Source organism: Lissotriton helveticus, chromosome 3_1, assembly GCF_964261635.1.
Source record: "Lissotriton helveticus chromosome 3_1, aLisHel1.1, whole genome shotgun sequence".
In the NCBI taxonomy this organism is placed as follows: domain Eukaryota; kingdom Metazoa; phylum Chordata; class Amphibia; order Caudata; family Salamandridae; genus Lissotriton; species Lissotriton helveticus.
This window is the reverse complement of record NC_136061.1, coordinates 1,074,935,842-1,074,955,537: the sequence shown is the minus strand read 5'-3', so window position 1 is coordinate 1,074,955,537 and position 19,696 is coordinate 1,074,935,842. Positions and strand designations below refer to the sequence as shown.

Sequence of the window (19,696 nt, the reverse complement as noted above, 5' to 3'; positions counted from 1 at the left end):
CGTGTCACCCCCATGATAATCCCCCAGGAATCGCTTTTCCCAGTTATCCGAGTCTGTAAGCCAGCAGGCACATGTTACAGGTAAGCCACATAGTAATACAATTGTACATCTGGCACCGCTAGTCCCCCCTCTTCCAGGACTCTCTTTAGCGTTGTGAGTGCCATCCTGCTGCGTTTACCCGCCCACAAGCGAGTTACTAACAGGCGGAAAAAGCGATCCGGCAACAGGAACAGGGAATAATCCACGAGATACAAGCATCATGGAAGGAATCTTTGCAATAGGTGCCCTACCCATGACAGATAAGGGGAGTTTATTCCAAAATTGAATTGAGTTCTCCAGGCGATCAGCACCCTGTCCACATTCTGAAGCCGGTGCTTATCTTCAGTATGAGTGACACAAATCCCTAAATATTGGAATCTTTCCAATTCCCATCGAAGTCCTACGTTCGGCAACTGATGCAACTGCCTCCCGACCAACCCTCCTTAGGGGAACACCAGTTATTTGCAGATGTTAATTTTCAAACCCGAGACCTCACCAAAAGCATCTAAGAGTCTTAGTAACAGGGAAACAGACTCCCCAGGTGAGTGGACATATATTAAAGCATCATCTGCGTATAGCGACACTATGTGATTGGCATTCCCACCTGAATCCCCCAGGGTGCCATCTCTGAGCGCAGTAGCAACGAAAGGGGCTCAATTGCTAAGGTGAACAGTAGGAGCGAGAGTGGGCAACCTTGCATAGTGCCCCTCTCAGGAGTCAGAGAGCTCGCCTCCAACCCTAATGCATATAGAGGGTGCGGTGACTGAGAGTACCGCGGTGCCGGCCCCCTCACCAGACACACACACACACAAAGTAAACACCAAAATGCTCCTGCCCATCACCACAGGTTTGTGCTACTCAGAGCTAGGCGAAGGCGGGGACACTGAGGGGGGAGGAGGGAGGGTGAGTTCAGGGACACAAAATTGAAGAAACTGGAGGAATATTGCCTGACGATACTGGGGGATGGGGGGAACAAGTTGAAAAGCAGCCAGCAGATTACCTCATACAAAGACTATGTGTAGTAGAAATTGTAACATGCACCAAGAATGCAGAATACTCCGCCCGGCCTTCGGGATGTGGGCTGAATGGCTGTGTGTACTAATCAGGTGCGGGGATGAGTGGAGGAAATTCTGTACTGACAAGATCCCGTAATGATATATATACTGTGCATTTTGTTCTGCAATAAAAAACGTTTACACAAAAAATAGAGGGTGCGGTGTACAAGAGTTGTATCCAAGCACAAAACTGAGATCCAAACCCCATGGCCCTTAGGACTGCCATAAAAAATGTCCATTCTAATGTGTCGAATGCCTTTGCGGTCCAGAGAAACCAGGGCTCTCTCCTCCCCATCCACTATGGCATCATGTAACACAAGACAATCGTCAGCAATTATGCGTAGCACTACATACCTGCATGAACCCATATTGGTCCTCGTGAACCAAATCTCTGTCCCCCGCCCAATCGTGTTGCAACAGTTTGCATAAACCCTTGAGGTCAGTGTTGAGCATAGTCAGGGACCTATATGCAGATGGATCCTCTGGGTCCACTCCAGGTTTCAACATCAAACACACCACCCCTTGTCGCATAGTAGGTGGTAAAAAGAAACCTTTCTCTTGCCTCTAAATAGACCTCCAACAATTTCTCCTTAAGTGTCGGGGAATAGGCATGATAGATTTCCGCAGGGAATCCATCACCACCAGGGGCCTTAGACCTGTTCAATGCTTTAATAGCCACACCCAGCTCTTTGGCGGTCAATTCTCCCACCAATTCAAACATATTTTCTCCTTGCAATTTGGGCAGCTCCACTCTTGTAAGGAACCTATACAGCTTACCCTCAGTGTCAGGTGGGCCAGCCCGGTAGACCAATTTAAAATGATCCAATAGGGTCATCAAAATATCCCGCTGTCGGGTTCGTATGTGTCCCTGTGCTTGCCGTACAGATGTTATAGGGGATATCTCCAGTTCCCGCATGAGAATCCGTGCCAGGGGCCTGTCGGATTTATCGCCCTCCCAATGCAACAACTGCTGGTAGGCTTTTAGGCCTGTTTTATCCAGAGGGAGCAAACTTCTCGATGGGCAGCCGGCGTGTCTGCACAGGCCCCCGCAGTGTACACATCTTGTTTCTGCAGTTCCACTAACCGGTCTCCCGGGTCTTCAAATCCGCTATTAGCTTCCAGCACACCCCACAAATAGTACTGATACATTCCCACCGTATCACCGCTTTCAAGGCCTCCCACTCAACCACCCCAGTGGCCATGGTCCCCCAATTATTGGTGTTGTAATTGTCTAAGCAGTCTGCAAGTCCCCACGGCATGTGGCGTCTGTAAGTAAATCAGCTGGCATAAACTATGCTCGACTTCCATTCAACCTCCCACCCCAGTCCAACACTAGTAAGGCAGGGGAGTAATCGGATAAAAACCAGACCATATGTGTGATTGTGTCTATTCGGCAGTGGTCCAGGCCACCCACCAAAAACAGGTCCAACCAGCTACAGGTGTTGTGGGTCCGAGAGTGACATGTATGCTGTTACCCATCCAGGAGTAACATGCGTTATGCATCCAATAAACCCAAGTTTTGCATCACCCTGTCCAGGGTTCCTGTCATCAGTGGTTTAGTACCATCCCGGGGTGGGAAGCGTTTCCTCCCTCCATCTAAAAACAGTTAAAATCATCCATCCATAGCACAGGATACCCCACGCTACACTAAAGCTCTATAAGGTAATGGGCCTTCCAATCTTTCATCAAAGCTCTCCGCTACTCCCCTCCAAGACTTTTAAGATCTTCCAACAAGCGTTGCTCAGGGTCCCTAGGGTCAGGAAGTCTCGGTCAGTGGGCAGGTCATTCTCTTTCCTAGCTCCATTCTATTGGAATAAGCTGCCTCTTCAAATGCGATTTTGCAAGTACCACTGACAATTTAGAAACTACTTAAGAAAAATCTATTTTACTTGCTTTTAGTTTTGCTATCTCCTGGCTTCTGCGCCAAGACACCACTCCTGGGGTGATTTGTGCTCGTAAGACATTTTGATAACAGAACACTGTCTGACAGCACTTCCTGTAACCCTCAAAAAACACCAATCATCGACATTGGGAGCATATGAATTTAACACTGTGATCTCCTTTCCATCAAGAGTACCCTGAATCAACACATACCTCCCCTCCACACAAGCCTCAGTATAAGTGGGCTTAAAGGGAAACCCAGGAGCCATCCAGATGACCCCCCCTTGGCATAGGAGGAGTAAGAGGCAGAAAACACTTGACCTCTCCATTTCTTTTTTGTAATTTCTGTGTTTCCAGAATCCCGAGGTGGGTCTCTTGTAAAACAGGAAATTTGAATCTTATGGCATCTGAGAAAGGAATGAACCATATAGCGTTGTGTAATCCCAGAGCTCTTGGGCGTTTCCTGACGTGACGATCCAAGCTTAGTTAACCATATTCCCTTCAGAATCGTGCTCTAAGTCCCTCCCCTTCTCCCAGGATGCCCAACTCCAGGGCCACCAATATAGCCACCATTTGCACTGTCGTAGAACACACTTTTAACAATAATAAACTATTGACCCCCAACATAGGGGTTGGTAAAACTGCACCCCACCCCGGACATAAAGACCAACAACAACATTTTACACTGCAAATCTAAATGTAATCTCACTGTCAGGACCTACAGCGTAATTCCACCGCCCAACCAGTGCCTACCACGAATGTGGAGAAGTCACCCAACGGAAAAACAATCCCGTAACTAGGAGGTGAGTGGGCAACAATGACAGGCACCACAAAATGTGCAGAAGTTCCCCCCACACAGTGTCTGCAGATATACCCATCGATGCACTCCTCCCCCCATGTATGACAGCTATAGGAGAACTCCCATAAAAAGGAGGACGCTCTCCCCTGTAAAGAAACAATCAAGAAAATAACCAGGTTACACATGATGGTCCCAGTCCTCAAGACAGTACTCCCTAAGTGTTTGAAGCCACGTTCACTGTGTCCTCCTCTCGCTGCAAAGAATTATCTCCTGCCTCAGACCGCCTCTCTGGAAGGGCCAGAGCCATGGCACCATCTTCCTGTATTTCTACCCTCGCAGGAGCAGTCATCTCATGGATGTGACGATTGGCAGTTCCAGATTCCTCCCTTCCCCTCCCCTACAAGCCTGGTCCGGCTGCAACACACTCCTCCTCCTCGTGCCCGATCTCCAGGAGCCACTGCGATCCCTTGGCACCTTGTCCCATACTTCCAGCCAGTGCCAAACATCTTCAGGAGCATCAAAAAAGTGTGCTTGTCCCGCCTGGCAGCACCTTCAATCGAGCTGGGTACAGCAACATATAACAAAGGCCCAAAGAGAGTAGTTTAGTTTTAATGTCCAGGAATGTTTTCCGGGCACCTTGGACCTTATTCATGTAATTTGGTAAATGGAAATGTTATGCTTTTCATATTTGGCCAAGTAAGTGTCCCTGGATGCTCTAAGAATGCCGTCCCGGTCTTTATAATTCAGGATGCAAGCAATAATATCTCTTGGGGGAGCTCCAGGTGGCGGCAGAGCGACTAGAGCAGGATGCGCCCTCTTAATGTGAACATAGGGGATAATCCCTCTGGCCTAAGAGTGCCCCTGATCCAGGTGTCCACAAATTGCTCAGGGTTGGCCACCTCTGCCTGCTCTGGGAAATCCCAAAAGGCGCATATTGTTGCATCAGGACCGCCTTTCCGCATCCTCCACCCTTACGCGGGTCATGATCGCAGCAACATGCTTCTTTAGGGTGGCCACCTTCGACTGCAGCTCTTCAATGAAACCTCAGCCAGCCGGACTTTATACTAAACCTTTCAAAGTTCCATACGTAGGAGATGGACTTCAAGGGCCACAGCTTCAGTCTTGCCTTCTAGGGCCACACGGGATCCCTGAATAGCCTCCAACAACTCAGCTCTCGTGGGTTCCTCCACTGTGTGTTCAACATCCTCACTCGCTGTGAGGTGGAGACCGGGGTGGTATATTGTTCTATAGTGTTGCCGTGAAGGGCCAACACCTGCTTGTTGCGGCCCATGGCTGACGTATCTATCAGATCTACACAGTCACCTGGGACAGTCACTGGGCAAATTTACTTCAACGATGGGGGGTAAGGGGGAGGTAGGTTAGCACGACCCCCACTAGCAGATAGCATCCAGCAGAGGAAAATTCGGGCTGTCAGGCTTCTCCAAACAGAACACTAACTCCCCTCCATAGGCTCCACTGAAAGCGAAGTAGTGCCCCCCCTCCCCCCACCCAAGGCAGGACACAGCGTCGCAGCTTCTGAACAGGACCATGTCAACTCCCATTTAGCCAACCAGGGCTTTCTCCTGACACAACAGGGATTCCCAGGGCCCAGAAGGGTGGCACTCACCACTCACGCCGCTGAAGGGCCCCTCCATTAGTCACTCAGGGCACAGATGTAGCCTGCAGCCACCATACACAAGGGCTGCTCCTAAAACCGTGGATGAGACCCCCACCACCTCCAAAGCTGGACCGCCACGAGCAATGCAGCCACGCGCAGGGGGACAGCAGCAAGAGCACGCAGAGGTGCTGACAGGTGAAGTATAGGGGCAGCGAGGAGCGTCAACAGATACTGCACCACTCCCTCTGCACCCCACCCCCCGAAGTCAGTGGAAGAGGCCCCAGTCCTGCCACCAAGGTGTACTCCAGCAATAGCTTCCCCGCAGCCTGTGGAGCCAGCAGTGCAAGTGCCTGGATCCGCTACAAGGCACCGCCCGCTGCCACCAACAACAGTGGCTCCTCCGTCCCCTCCCAAGGTACACCGCAGTGTCAAGGGGAGGGAGATGCCGCAATAAAAAGTGGCTATGGGGCCCGGTTGCCCCAGGATGATACAAGATCATGCGGGATTGGCAGGGAGCCTCCTCGGAGTGTGTCCTGTCGACCATCTTGCATGGCCACGCCACAGCACTGACCCTTAAGGTGAGGTATGGACTTAGTTGTAAGGGGACTAACAAGGGATGCACCTGGGAGTCACCTCCAGTATAGAATGGAGAAGAGCCAACCCCTCTGGATGGATTAAATGGGACAGAAGTACTTGGGGGTTTTCCCCTGGTACAGCGCTAGCATGCTGACCTTCAGAGGTTGTGGGAACTATTTGGTATGTTTATTCTATGCTTTGTGCAATCACATTAAATAGTCCTTTTTTCATTAAGAGTAAGTATTTGTCCTATTTACTTAGGACACATAGTAGATCAGGCCAAGAGACATCAGAATAAAAGGACTCAACACTTGGGTCCAGTATCTCCTGCCTGCCCGTGGCCCTCTGGAACGGGTACTGTCTGACATTTTGATCTCTGCTTTGTGAGCTGAAGATAGGGCAGCTTGGGATCCACTGCTGGTTGGCTGTTGGCATTCAAAATGTATGAATCTGAGGACAGGGGAAGTGTGGTAATCCCTGGGTCTTTTCAAACAGAAATAAAGTCTTTTTATCAGGGCATTCCATGAATCACAAAAGTCACCTGGCCTCCAGTTCACTTATTTGTTATGGCATGCCCCACCAGTAATTTGTGAACCTAGCTCCCATGGGTCTTAGTACTCTATGTATGTCAAGCCCCTGGCAGTACTACTTTTCTTGGAGACTCGTTAACTTCCATGTATCCATGGTTGAACCCCCGGGTGAAGTAAAAGAACAATTGACCAAGTGCTGACTGCAATAACTGACAACATCTGCGTCTAGAAGATCAGCATTGGCTATATAGTCGAATGCCAGTCACAAAGCTTTTAGCTGATAAACTTGAAAGTTATTCTGTAAAATCCACAATTTGGGGCCATTTGTTTTAAAACCCCAGATAAGAGGGAGGGTATTTTTTCTTCAAAATTTTAATGGAGTGAGTAAAGGGCTCCACCTGAGTCCAGTGGGTATTGGATTGTGGCCCTGGTACTTTTCCTTGCATAGTAATATTCGATCCAGCCTTATACTCCACCACTGAAGGTTAATCTGAGACAACTGCGCAGCTCATGGGAGCCCTGCATTTGAGGAAAGCAGACATTCACCAATTACATGCATATGCAGAGAGCCACTAAATCTGCCAAAGCTGTTGCCTGCAATCAAGAAGTAGCCCAACTGCTCCCATTGAGTGCAGCATTGCACCGTTTCACAAAATTGCGCATGGAATTTAATAAATCCTGCACCAATGAGCATACAGCCCCTCAAGTGGAGAGGTGTGGCTCATTGGTTAGAGGTGGCAGACCTGTAAGCAGAGAATGGCCTGGGACCAGGGTTCAATTCCCAACGCGGCAGGGTCTTGGACCAGGGTCAACGGACTTGATAATTCTCGCCTCAGTGCCTACTCTAACCAGGGAACACACTCGGTAACTCTGGGCATTAAGCTTGCCTCATCTCTACAGCGGCCCCCTACAGACGCCGGGGATGCCTGGTTTCATCCTGGAGATACCCAAAAAGGGACCATCTCACAGGGAAAACCAGGACGGGTTCCCCAGCGGTCTACAGCGCCAGGACACTCGGGTAGAGTAACAGTGCGCTTTACAAGTATCTCACATTTACATTTACATTTACCTCTTTTAAAAAGCTGCAAACCTGATGTTCCAATGGCATTTGTAAACAAGCATTTTCAATGCAATAGGTCTCGCATTTACGCAAGTTTAAGCTATTGTCACTGTAACTGACAATGTGTTTTATTTATGTTTTAAAAACCAAAACATAAATAAAAAGCTTTGTCATTTACAATGCCAATAGCTCAAACTCGCGTAAATGTGAGACCTATTGCATTGCAAATGCAAGGCATCATGAACAACTGGTGGGCGGGGACGGGGAGGGAGAAGGCAAGAACAGCGGGCGAAGGCACGGAAAACGGGAGGGAGGGCGGTAAATAAGGCACAACAACGGGAGGGGGGGGAAGAAGGCACCAAAGCATGTGGTGCCTGTAGCAAAAGGAAATAGTGCTCACAGTCTAAATAACATGTACCATGTAACAACCGCAGTAAAGGGGCCAGTCGCCATGGGAGGTGACAAATGAAGAGGAGGCAGTACTAACGCAGGACTAACAAGCCTATTTTCGTATCAGGAGCCAGCAATTTGGACAGACAAGGACACAAGTTAATGGCAAATATGGGCGGAGAGTGGACAGGGCTTCTATTCGTAGCGCATGCATGCTAGCTCTAGGCTCGACCTAATAAAAAGCACAAACATCTCTGTTGATAAGAGGTGTAACCTTTTCCACTACTTTGAAGCAGTTTTCAGCGCACCTGAAAGAAAGCATAAAAAATCTTCTACGAATAATATGTGGTAATAAAATGACCTTAAATCCAATTTTAATATGTATGTGCTTCTATTCATCTAACAAATGGCTATGCAAATACAAACAAATTGCGATAAGACGTGGATGTGCCGGACTTCAAGATATGCTTATAAACAGCCTGGTCCGTGATTACAGTAATAAACATGATTATTTGATATTAAGGACACAATCATTGTTTAGGAGGAGACTGATCAATAGGTAGCAGAATCTTTAACATTCACAATGCAGAAAACAGTACAAAATCGCCACCATTGAAGTAAAACTGAAAAATATTTCCCATTAGTGGATGTCTGGACATACAAACTGATAACAGGGTAAATCTTCTACAGTGAAGTAATCCCCTGCGTCCATCACATAACATAAAGGCCATTCTCTGCATCCAACACAATTTTTCTGAAGAATTTCTTTTGCAGCTACTCAGTCTTCATTTCCAGGCTTGAACCATCAGACCTAGCTCTCAGTCAACTCTTTGAAAAGTCCAAGCAATATCCGCTGCATCTTTCTTTTAGGATTACGCCAGTAGGCCTGCTCCATTGTGTGAAATAAAATCCGACCTACTTACAATATTTGTTCCCCTGAAAACATTTTAATGTTTTAGGTCAGCAGAAGAAAATAGTCCAGACAGCTCATGATCAAACATCATCACCTGAAGCATTGATCCCATTTGTGGACTCCGTTCATTTCAACTTTATATAAAAAAAATAAACACAATGGTGCTATCTCCCACTGTGATGCACCCGATGATAAGACTACCCCAGGAGAAGAGTTTTTTTTTTAAAGGATCCTAGTTCATTTACAGTCAGGCAGCAGGAAAAATAGCAACCACGGGGGTATTTCATCACCGCTGTCTCACTGCACTCCTCTAATGGGGATCCTCCTCCAGCTGGCAGTGATGCAATGGATCTTTGAGGAGAACAGGCCCAACGGTTGACCTGTGCCCCACAATCTTATCAAATGATGTTGGTCTGACTATCGTGGATTGGTGGCAAGGCCCCCCGCCAACTTTGAACTGCCCAATCCAAGGGACGACTTTTGACACACTTACCTGGCTCTCCACTGGCTCTTTCATGGTGGAGGAAGCGCCTTCCTTTTGCAGAAAGGGGGGGGGCTACTATCCCACTTGTGCTATTCTACAGGCCCACATTGAGGTTATTCTCCTGCCCATTGATGGCCTTTGCTTTCCTGCCTGGGTCTTGCCTTTCTCTTACTCTGCTTGCTCACCTAGCTTGACAAATCAATGATTTTAAGAAAGTTTCAATACCTCAATGACCATATTTAAATAATTAACAAAACAAAGAGGTCATGGAGACCCCACAAAATCTGCTCCTCAGGTTGTAGCGAATCAATGAGATTTAAGTGATGTGCAGCATGGCTTCAGAGAGATGATCAGCCACAATTTAAAATAAGTTTCTACTTAAAAAGCAGGGTGAGATATTGTCTCCTGGGCTCACCACTACCACTCCAAAATCTGGAGAGGCATATCCCCCCGTCCCCTGTGGTTTCTACACCCATGTTTATAATACTTGCTGATGCTGAACTGCCCAGTCAATCATGGTCTCTAAATGTTTACCTCGTTTGCCTCAGCGCCTTTTAGTACATTTAAATCTCACTTTCCACAGTAAAATCAACTTGAAGCTATGGTCTAAAGTTAAGCAGCGCATGGCTTGCTCATTTTGTTGACGTGCAGTCTTGAGCCACATCACACCCTATTTGTTTATTTACTTTTCTCCCTGCACCTTATGAGTTGATTCCCAAAAGGCAGAGGCTTGGCTATCAAAACATTAACCGTTCAAATGACTGCTGATCAAGGATAGCTTTTGCTCTCACAGACGCTACGAGGCACAAAAGGAGGGCATTGGGTTAGGCGGGTGCGGAGTTATAAACATTGACACCATATGCAGCCAATGCGTGACACTTTGACACTAATGGATATTGTCAAGGTAGCCAGAAAAAATATTTTCCTGTTTGCCTAATAATTCTTCCTGTGGAGTACTGCTACCATTAATTATGTTTCTAAATATATAGATATCCGTTAGTTCTGCTTTACAAATGTACATATTACTTATGGTTATGTTATTCTATGTTTAACATGTATATAGGTAACTGCATAATTAAGTAACTTTATCAGAACTATTTATCTACAATTACTTCACTATTGGAATACAAAAGAAATATATAATAAAACCAAATAAATTAACTTAAAGTGCAGCAACAGTTGAAAGTCTGAGTTTAGTAAACGCAACTTAAATCTACATATATTACCTTCCTTATACATATATACCCTCCATGTACTTATGTATCTTTATAGTTATCACTTCTGATTCAGCATCTCCAATGTGCTACCCTATTCCTCTCTCAATATACCTACCTACCTACACTCTCCGACTAACCCAAACCCCATTCTAGTACTATGATCCTCAAAATAACCCTTTCTAGACTCTTCCCTCCTCTAACTCTCCTTGCATCATCTCATACCTCTCACTATTATGATCTCCCAAACCCTTCCCTCTGACTTTCCCCCCTCTTCCACCTCCCCTTTACTCATCCCAAAACTCTGCCATTCTGCTATGAGCTCCAAAAAAAAACCTTTTTAGACCCTTCCCTCTTCTATCCCCCCACTACCCTTTTCAATCCAAACTTAAAGGCTAGCATGTCCGCTGCTTAAATTTATTTCATATTTCCCTATACTAATTCCCCACTAATCCTGTTTGGGTTGCAGAGTAGCATGCTACCCGCCGAGAAGCGATTCAACACCTCATCAGGGGTAGAAAGCGCTATATAAATTGCAAACCCTTACTTCTTCTATCCTTCCACTAACCTTTTTCAATCCAAATAACAAACTCACATGTCCACCGCTCAAATTAATTTCATATCTCCCTTTACTAATTCACCACTAATCCTCTTTGGGATGTGGAATATAATGCAACTTGCCGAAAAAGTGCTTTGACACCTCGTCAGGGGTAGTAAGTATTATATAAATACAATTAGGAGTGAAAAACGTGTGATTGAAAGGGTGTTGTTTTTCTTTTGAGCCTATGTGGAAAACATTATCATATTGTACGCGATGGCCACCGAGGTGCTGTTATTGTGCTTTGGTACACAGCGTTTGGGGTTATCATAGGTTAAGGTATGTGAGAAATATACATATAAATTATAATTAGATTAAGGACTAACCAGTTTATCCACATGGGCAGTAAAAGGGGTGGCAGTGTAGGGGGGCAGAGTACTCAGATGCAAAACTAGATAAACATTATTCGCAGTCACCCCTCAAAATTACACACTTATTTCCAGTTTGCACAATACTCAGAATTAGTCTTTAAACCTACTTCACAACGTCCTCAACCCTAATTCAAAGAAAGTCTGAACATATCGCTCTTTTGGAACATCCTCTGCTAAGTACCTCCAATTTTTTTCCTTTGGAATTAAATGCAAACTTTCCGAAGTTGTGATAAAAGTGATTAGGTATTTAAGTGTGGGATCAGCCTTAACGTTTCATTGGAATATGATTTATAAAATAATTATTTCAGAAGGACTGCAGAAACAAGTTTGTGCATTCTGTACATTACCTTGTAACCCGCCTCTCCTTCCTTCTTAACCAATGAGGCTCCCTTGCTGATGATAGACCCCTCCCTTCTTTAAAATAAAAATGCCCCCGCCTACTACTCGCCCTGTTCTTTTTTGTCTCCCAGGAGACTTACTTCCTTTCTTTCTTTTCTCACGGTGGATGTAGGCGGCATCGATGTTATGTCCCCGCCTGGAGCGGGGATCTAGGCTGCGATTTCCTAGCTTGGTTGCGTGATCTGGTGCAGCAGCAGGACTGCTGTAGGTTGCACAGCCAAAAGACGCGGTGACACAGAGTCTGGAAGTCCTGCTGGTGCTAAGCTTCTGGTTTGGCGCCTCTGCATGGCAGGGCGCACAATCAAAGGCATTTTCTTGCATGGAATGACAGTCAGAACAGGTTTGAGCCTCTTTTCATTTACAATTTTGGGGAAAATTTGTTTACACTGTGATTGTTCATTGGTTTAGTGCTGCTGGTATCTCCCTATTGGTTTGGGATGGGTTTCCTTTACCCGTATTTCAGGAGCTCTGGTGGGTTGTGTGGCATTTGTGCGTTATCATGGAGAGGAAGAGTGCTAACAAACGGAAATGTGTGCTACTAACTACATCCTCCTCAGATTAGGATGTTACTCTACCCCGCAAGAGGACTAGTGATGCTGGGAGTCCACATGTCTAAAGAGGTGCAAGATATGATTGAGATGGCGTGGCAAGAGCCCTTCGAGCTCAGCCTGAAAAGCCCATCAAGCCAACTAAGCATAAGACTTTGGTAGCGGACGATGATTCTTCAGCTTCGGAGTTGGAGGCTCCATCTACTTCCTCAGGAGGGAAGTATGTTTCCTGAGAAGCGATATGGGACATTCTGGCCCATATGAGCCAAAACCTGGGATTTCCTTCCTTTCAGGAAACGGATGCAGGGAATGATCCGTTTCTTCAATATGTTATGCCCTCTAGGTTTGCCATGCCCTTTCAAGGTCCTGTTAAGGATATGGTAATGAGGGAATGGAAGGATGAGAAGATTCAGGTATCTCAATTTCTACAGAAGTTGTACTTGTTAGAAGGGGAGGACCCTCTTCCTCATTCAGTTGGTCTGGATTCAATTCTGGCTACCCTGATTGGCAAGACAGGCGTTAATCCAGAGGACTGTAAGCCCACTGATGCCATGGATAGGAAGGTGAGCTCTGGTATTTAGAGAGCATATACGGCTGAGAATTTGGGTTTGAAAACAAGTCTCTTCTCAGCATATTCAGTGCAATCCCTGGGAAGGACTTCAATAAGCAGGCTGTGGCCGTTCAGGAGGGTACAGGGTGCTCTGATCTGCTGGCAGCTATGGAACAGTAAGCAAGGTTGCTTGCAGATATGTAATCGGAAATTAGACGCTAATCAGCTATGTCCACTGGGGCTTTGATTGCGGCCAGACAGTCTCTATGGCTGAGGCAGTGGAAGACAGATCCTGGCGAGCAGGCCGTCTTGATGAAAATTCTGTTTGAGGGTCAGGCGCTCTTTGGAGAGCAGCTACCTGCCATGATCTCCAAGGCATTTAAAGAGAAAATATGACTTGACCCATAAAAGGGGGTTCCTATGCTAGGAAGGGATGGAAGAAAGCTTATAAATCTTCCCCAGATTATGAGTCCCCGCAATATTCTTTTCGAAGGAGGAGGAGTCAGACAGATTTTTTTCTCAAACGCAATGTTCCTTCCCAGAAGAGGGCCTCCAAGAAGGGCTCCTGGCAATCACTGTTACGGAGAGACTTTGTCAGTAGGCAGCAGTATCCAGTATTTTCTACCAGTTTGGCAGCAGGATGTGTCGGATTGGTGGGTACTAGACATTGTGGCCAATGGCTACACAATAGAATTTGAACACATTCCCCCAAATATTAGAGACCTGCTGACTCTGGTTCCGGTTGCAGAGGGGAAGAGGCTGACCCTTCTGGATGGCGAAAGAGGCCATCTGCAGGTTCCAGTGGAAAAACAAGGGAAATGGGCCTATTCCAACTTGTTTCTGGTTCAGATGGCGTCAGGGGTATTTCGCCCAGTCCTGGATCACAAGTGGGTCAATTCATGGATAAAACGAATTATTTCCGAACATTGACTGTTCAGGCGATTATCCCGCTGATAGGTCCAGGAGATTTTTTGGCATTAATAGAGCTACAGGATGCCTACTTACACGTCCCTGTCACAGTTCCCTCTCAACGGTTTCCACGGTTCGCGATAGGGTTCAAGCATTTCCAGTTTTGTGTTATTCCCTTTGGGCTCAAGTCCTCAACCTGGGTGTTTACAAAGGTTCTGGCACCACTGATAGCTATTCTTCATACAGAGGGAGTGTTCGTGCATACTTATTTGGACGACCTCTTGGTACAGTTCACAAGCTAGTCACTGTTGGGGCTCATGTAGCAAGAGAGATGCAGGTCCCACAAGGGCATGGATGTTTGATAAATTGAGAAAAGTCATCTTTGGAACCATCACAGGACATGGTATTCGTTCGGGCAAGTTTTCTGACTCTCAGAGGGTTAGTGATGTCGTCAGAGAGGAGGTTGATCAGTTTACAGAATCAGGTTTGGTATTTGCCGGCTCAGCAGGCCCCAAGGGCAGTGGAGTGGTTGCAGGTGCAAGGTCACTTGACATTGACTGTGTTCCTGGTCCCTTGGACCACGTTTCACCTGCACAATCTAGTCAACCGGGTTCTTTCCCTTTCGTCACCAGGGGATCTCGATCTTCAGGTCTGTATCCTAATGGCAACTTTAATCCACAGGGAACTCTTATTCTGGCCCTGGTGAATTTTGAAGCGCTCCTGAATGGGAAATCGGTACTGGCCCAAACAGACAATCTGGTGGCAAAGTCTTACGTCAACAGACAGGGAGAGTACCATGTCCAGGTTTCTGTACTTGATTGCATGGGACATTTTCTAATGGGCACAGGTTTATGTTCAGTCTCTGAATGCTTTGCAAATTTTGGAGGGGGTGGAGGGTGAGGAGAATGTCTAGGCAGATCTGTTAAGCAGAGAAATTCCATCCTCCAAGGACTTCTTCCTACACCCGTCTCTGTTCGACCTACTTGTGCAGAGGCGGGGTCTTCCAGTAGTAGACCTATTTTCTTCACTAGAGAATGTGAAAGTGCAGAGATTATGTTTGAGGGGACAATGTCCTCTGGTCAGGGCATTGGATGAGTTCACTTGTCGTAGCCCCTGGATCTAGTATATGACTTTCCACCCTTTCAGTTGGTCAGGGTGTTTCTGGTGAGGGTCAAGAAGGTGAGGGTGCAAGTGATTTTGGTGGCGCGATGGTGGCCTCAAGCAGATTGGTTCCCTCTACTGGAGTTGTTTAGGAGCGGTCGGAGTGGGTTCTTCCAGTGGTTCCATCGCCGCTCTTCTTTCTGGCCCTTCTTCTGGGGTCGTTGAGGAAGTTGAATTTGACGCATGGAGGTTGAAAGGAAAATTGATCTGGTGACCCTGCAGGCTTCAAGATCATCTACTCAGCATTCTTATGCCAGGCAATGGAGGGCCTTTTCTAACTGGTGTTTGAAGAAGCAGGTGGATCCTACGGTAACCAGTCTGCTTGAGGTTATGGCGTTTTTACAGGATGGTGCTAACATGAGTCCGTCAGTCACCACTTTGAAGGTTCAATGGCCAGCGATTCATGCATGTTGTGTATTTTGGCAGAGTTTAAAGGATGACAGAGGGCTGAGGCCCAGATTGCTTCAAGGGTTGTTCAACTAGTTTCCCAGAACAGTTGGTGCTGTCCCTAGTTGGAATCTGCAGTTGGCATCGGATGCCTTGACTGTGTCACAATTTGAACCCCTTGAGTGTGTTGATCTGAAACTTTTAACTTTTGAGACATGTGTTTTGGTGGCCATTAATTCCACCAGGCGCTTGGTGAGATGGGGACCTTATCCTGCAAGTTTCTTTTCTGTAAGGTGTTTCAGGACAGGATTGTTCTGGTTTCATCATTCATACCTAAAGTCAATTCTGCTTTTCATGTGAGTCAGGAGGTGACCCTGCCTGTGTTTTGCCTGAAGCTGACCTCAGATGATTAGTGCAAATTGCATTGTTTGGACGTGAGGCACTCTTTCCTGTGGTACATTCGTTTTTTAAAGGGGACACATTATTTGCAAATGTTGATCCTGCTAAGAAAGGGGGAAAACCATCTACTGCTATCTTAAGTAGGTGGATACATACTTTGGTCTTGTTGGCAAATGAGGTGAAGGGTGTGGTTCCTCCCTTGGATGTTCAGCTGCGGTCTACGCACAGAATGGCAGCAACAGTGGCTGAATTGCAGGGGACATCGGTGGTGGAAATTTGTAGGGCGGTGACTTAGTCCACTCCCTCCACGTTTGTTCAATACTGAACTAGAGGATTTGGATAATGTGTTGGGTCACAGAGTGTTGTCCTCAATGAGGAAATAGAGGTTATTTCTGTATATGTTTTGGATACTCTATTAACGTTGAGTGTTTACAACTCAATTGTTTGTTGTTATTTGACTTGCTATGTCTCATTGGTTAAGAAGCAAGGCGAGGGAGGGACGGGAGGTAATGCATCTATTACTTACTGATAATCATCCTACTCCTTCGCCTTCCTTTTGGGTCTCTTCCACCCTCCCAGTATGGAACACCTGGATGTCTGGTTTGGACTTGTTTATGTACAGTGCGAGGAGGGAGTGTTTTTCTTTTAAAGAAGGGAGGGGCTATCGGAGGCAAGGGAGCCTCATTGGTTATGAAGGTGGGCGAATTATGACAGTTTTCACAAGTCTGTTTTGGCCAAGCTTCTCCTGTGTCTTTCAATGCCCATGTTAGACTACAAATAATCTATGTCTATGTGGTCTTTTGCTTAACCAGACTCATCCACATACAATTATCAGCCAAGCTTTTTGAAGAATATAATTCATTAACGCTCAATAAGATGGATATATTTATTTTTTTAAATGCAACCCCGCATTAAGGAAAATGTCCCTACTGACCAAAATCAGATATTTAAGAAGGACTCTGGCAATAAAAAAACTGTCTATTCTGAAATCTGAGCATCAAACTGACAACAGATGGAGCACAATATGTGCCCATTCACTTATTGTAAAATTGTAATTAAATATATGTAGTATTGCTACCTAAAAACAAAAGGGAAAACATGTAATTGCGTCTTGATAGGAGCATTCATTTGTTGAGTAAAATGCAATTGCTCTTCTGTCATTTTACAAGTTCATAGCCAAACAGCTGTAGCTCCAGGGTGAGCGTCAACAAGCAAGAGTAAAAAAATTTTGGCACATGCTAGAATTATAGCTGAATAGCGCAACAGTACGACTGTTACCATATTTTGAAAAGCTATCCCTTTAAAGACACTTAAATGATCTTTGGACCAAAACAAGTAGTTCAAAAGTGTTCCACAGTTCACACAGTACATCAACATCTTTTCCCTGCGATAATTTGGAAAGTTACACATCTCTAAAGGACAGAGCACACGTCCTATCAGCCTCTCCATACATAGAACCGTGTCAAAATCGGAATCCAGATTTAAATGTTGCTTATCTTACAAAATCATTTGCCTCAATGTATTTTAAAGAAAAAACTATAAAAATTCCCATCTGAAATACACTCAGGAAACTTTGGAATGCTTGGAGGTACGGGGTGGAAGTAATCCAGTATTTTTAATTCGCTCTTGCCATTTTAGCTCCTTTGTGTTAAATATAATACATGGGATACTGCAATCCCTGTATTAAAAATCGTTCTCTAATTTTCTTATTGCGGGCAGCTTGTGATAGATCTAGATGCCTGTAATAAACGAAGCACGTAGCTGCTCAACTGTAATAAGTTATTACAGTTGAGTTCTGATGTCACAAAGCCTGCTGCAAAAGTGCAAGACAAAGAGCATAATTAAAGTTGCAGTCTGAAGGAACAAAAATAAAAACGTGGCTTTTCCTAATTCTGTTAGTCGGCAATAAGCAAAAAGGTGATTTTTATGGCAACATGTTTATTTTTTGCATGCCTTGGGTAATAAGTACAAAAGATAGAATCTCTCTGCATGTTTCTACACATTTCACTACAGCACAATATATTTAACAAATCTAACTGGTAGTAAACTGATTTTAATATATTTTCGTAATAAAAATCTAACTCTTTTTGGTACATTTATTTTACACTAGAGATTCTACATGTATTCCTAATACTTGCAAATATGTGGCCTCTCATTTGAAAGACCATTGCACCAAGGATTTAAGTGGCTTGTGGGAAAGGTGATGGGGTGACTGTGTATATTATGCAGAATAAAGAAACCCCCCACCATACATTAATGGCAAGTCATTTTTTAGTTAAATGACCTTATATGTGAATTCTGTTTTCAGCCTCGATATGATAAAGGAACTCATCACGGACTTGCAATATCCCTATAATGTATGTCATAAGGTACTTTATCCCATATATAGGCCCTTTACTGGGTACCAGAAAGAAAAATTATTTAAGTGAGCAAGAACAGTCGACTGTAATACTGTACTAAAATTAAACAGTTGCAAAAGCAACGGTCGTTTCACCAAAACAATTCCAATATCAGATTGTACCACCCATTCACTGAAACACCGTTGCGTCACTGGAAGTGTCATCACAAACTATTAGAGATGTCTACCACATATAATACTGCAATGAGGTATAAAGCCTCGGTTCATACCCATAACATTGGGGAACAAAAATAAACAAATTCAAAGTGAAAAGAATGTTTATACTATCTGTCATACACCACCAATCCCCCCCCCCCCCCTCCTACTGAAAACTTGGAGCTGCAGGGCAACAAATAAAATCTGTAATAATACGTATAACGTGATACTAACTTAGATAAAGGCAAACACACACTTTCTTTTCAAATATCACAAGCCAGACAGTTCAAATCATAGGGCATTTAAAGCATAACAGAGTTTTAATGCAGCAACATGACACTTTCTTCCCCCTCGACACTGCTTAATGATGCCCGGCCGTAGCACACTGCCAACACTGTAAAATCTCGACTGCAGCAGCGCTTAAAAAGAAATACAAAAGTTACAAAATAAGTTGCACTTCTGTAAAACGGACTCTTTTTCTCAAAAAACCCCAAATCATTGGGATGCCACAACCAGTGCTTAAATAAGAATAATGCGCCTAGCACAAAAGTACGCTCTGAGTATACACCACTTTTCTTCCGGCTGTGTTCTGTGCTACATCCGCACTCTTGTAGTCATAACAATGCTCACGTTTTAGGTTCTGCCTACTGCTCGTACTCAAGTCCAAAGAAACTTCAGGTAACCTCAATCACCAGTGGGGCTGCAATACCGGCAAACAGCTGTCGACCAAAAACAGCACATCCCAACACTCCCAAATCAGGCGGGAGATTCCCACATATGAGTCTTACCTCCCGGATTCCGAACTTGCTGAAAAATCCAATTGGTTTTGCCTCGCTGCAGACTCTAACCAACTTCAGTAAATGAAGCTAAGAGGATATAATCGGAAAGCTAGTTTTATTATGATTGACAGGAGACTGGAAAGTAAAAGGAAAGTCTTAGTGTCCATGTATCCTACGATTGGTTAGAAAAAAACTACCCGCCCCTAGAAAAGACGGCCCCCGTGTTGTCATCCACGCTTCTGGTAAGCGATAGTGAGCTCCTTTCACCCCAATTTTTAAAATAATTTAGTCAGTCGCTTGTTTTTTGGGCAACGTTAGGTCCAAAATCATCTTGTTACTGTCTTATTTTAAAAAGCCCGATTCGTAGCAGAAGTTTGTGCCCGACAGCTGCTACTAAACATGTAGGCTAGTCACCCAATAACAGGAGAGATTTACATGCTCTTGACCAATCATTGGCAGTGAGTATACAAAGGGGCGGATCC

General features: G+C 45.2%; 1 protein-coding gene across 3 annotated transcripts in view; it reads right to left on the bottom strand.

Annotated features, from left to right (window-relative positions):
- The window catches only part of COBLL1 (cordon-bleu WH2 repeat protein like 1), a 771,108-nt gene extending 751,768 nt beyond the window's left edge, over positions 1 to 19,340 (bottom strand). For all 3 annotated transcript variants that reach the window (XM_078681636.1, XM_078681638.1, XM_078681637.1), the window contains exon 1: positions 19,224 to 19,340. The gene's annotated coding sequence lies outside the window, so the exon portion shown is untranslated. The remainder of the gene's footprint in view (positions 1 to 19,223) is intronic.
- Positions 19,341 to 19,696: the final 356 nt, after the last annotated feature.